The 2,097-nt window shown below is 54.9% G+C and overlaps 1 pseudogene; it reads right to left on the bottom strand.

Annotated features, from left to right (window-relative positions):
* Nucleotides 1-351: 351 nt before the first annotated feature.
* Nucleotides 352-1,638, bottom strand: LOC146833927 (28S ribosomal RNA; annotated as a pseudogene).
* Between the last annotated feature and the right edge of the window lie 459 nt (nt 1,639-2,097).

Here is a 2,097-nt window from a genome sequence, read left to right as displayed (position 1 = left end):
CAACACCCACCTTGGGCCTTTGCCATGCTTTGTTTTAATTAAACAGTCAGATTCCCCTATTGCGCACCAGTTCTAATTCAGCTGCTAGGCGCCAGACGAGGCAGAATGACAGCCCCGTGTGCTGGGGAGGGGCACATGGAGAGGTGACTACCGCAGCTGGGGCGATCCACAGGAAGGGACCAACTCACATCTAGAGTTGCCGCCACCCTGGACGGCGGTGCCTCATCCAGCCATGGTACGCCCCAGCCCCCCTTCATGTCCCAGCCCGACCGACGCAGCACTTAGAGCCAATCTTTACCCCAAAGTTACAGATCTGACTTGCTGACTTCGCTTACCTACATTGTTCCAACATGCCAGAGGCTGTTAACCTAGGAGATCTGCTGTGGATATGGGTACAGCCCAGCGTGGGACATACACAATCTCTCTCAGATTTTCAAGGACCAGCAAGAGTTCACCAGAGGATTCTAGAACAGAAATGCTTTCCAAGGCTTGGCCCCTCTCTTGGGGTGAACTCATTCCAGGGCACCCTGCCCTTCACAAAGAAAAGAGAACTCTCCCCGGGGCTCCCTCCGGCTTCTCTGGGATCCTTTGCATTACTGCAATGGATGCTGTGAGGGTGTTCATCTCCACCATTCTGGGATCAGGGATCTGGACTCGACTACCTTTCGATCGGCAGAGGGCAACGAAAGCCATCTTCCATCCCTTCTGATCGGAACTCACCCATCGCTTAGGACCAACTGACCCAGGTTCAACTGCTTTTCACAAGGAACCCTTCTCCACTTTGGCCTTCAAAGTTCTCTTTTGAATATTTACTACTACCACCAAGATCTGCACCTTCGGCAGCTCCACCGGGTCCTTACCCTGGGCATCCGTGTGCACTACTGTGGACCTCATACTCATTGCTGCTTGGCCCCTGCGGCACTCAACACCAGTAACAGCCGAGTATGGGCCTGACGCCCCAATGCCATCCATTTTCAGGGCTCGTTGATTTGGCAGGTGAATTGTGACATACTCCTTAGCGGATTCCAACTTCCATGGCCACTGTCCTGCTGTCTATATCAACCAACACCTTTTCCGGAGTCTTATGAGCATCAGGTGCCTTAACCCGGTGTTCGGTTAATCCCGCAGCGTCAGTTCTGCTTACCAAATCTCGCATTCCATGCCCTGTTCCACGCCAGCGAGACAGGCTTCTTACCCATTTAAAGTTTGTGAATAGGTTGAAATAGTTTCGGCCCAAGGCCTCAAATCATTTGTTTTACCAGATAAAACTGTGGGTTCCGAACGCCAGCTATCATGGGGGAAACTTTGGAGGGAACCAACTGCTAGATGGTTCTATTAGTCTTTCACCCCTATACCCAGGACGGATGACCGACTTGCACATCAGGACCACTACTGACCTCCACCAGAGTTTCCTCTGGCTTCGCCCTGCCCAGGCATAGTTCACCATTTTGTGGGTGCTATTACGAATGCTCATGCTCCGCCTTCCCTGACAAAGTGGGAGAGAAGGACCAGTGTTACGTTCGCTGATGGCTTCACAGCAGGATATCACCTCAGCCGGCATGCGCAGTCCCTTACCTTCATTGTGCCACAGGGTTTCGCTTGGCCCCTTCGAGTCACACACATGTTAGACTCATTGGTCCAAGTTTCAAGACAGGTCAGGTGGGTAACCAACATTGCCGCAGACCCCGGGTGCCTGGCTTGGGCCTCCCCACCCAGCGGTGCAAGGTGGTCAGGATGCACTGAGCACAGTCCACCCCAGTCAACAGTCGCGCCGGGAGCAGGGGGCCTCATCTTCCTTCCCTGCCCCAGCGTGCCCCGAGGGCTGGCTCAGAGCGGTTGCCAGGGGTAGGAGCGGAGGCAGTCGAATCTCCCTCAGTGCAGCAGACACAGAGACCTTCTATACCAGGCCAAGCAGGGGACACCTCCCCTGCCCGATGGACCCCCATCCCGGGCCCTCATTGCTTCAGATAGGCCAGAAGATGGAGCCCGGGGCAAGAGGGCCCGCCCCAGGGCCTTGCAGGCCCTTGGGCCTGGTCGTAGATTCTGGACCCAGCCACGCAGGTGAAGGCTCTCTGGGCCCAGAACAAAATATAAAAA

Source organism: Triturus cristatus, chromosome 4_2 (assembly GCF_964204655.1).
Source record: "Triturus cristatus chromosome 4_2, aTriCri1.1, whole genome shotgun sequence".
NCBI classification, from domain to species: Eukaryota; Metazoa; Chordata; class Amphibia; order Caudata; family Salamandridae; genus Triturus; species Triturus cristatus.
This window is presented reverse-complemented; position numbering and strand designations above follow the sequence as displayed.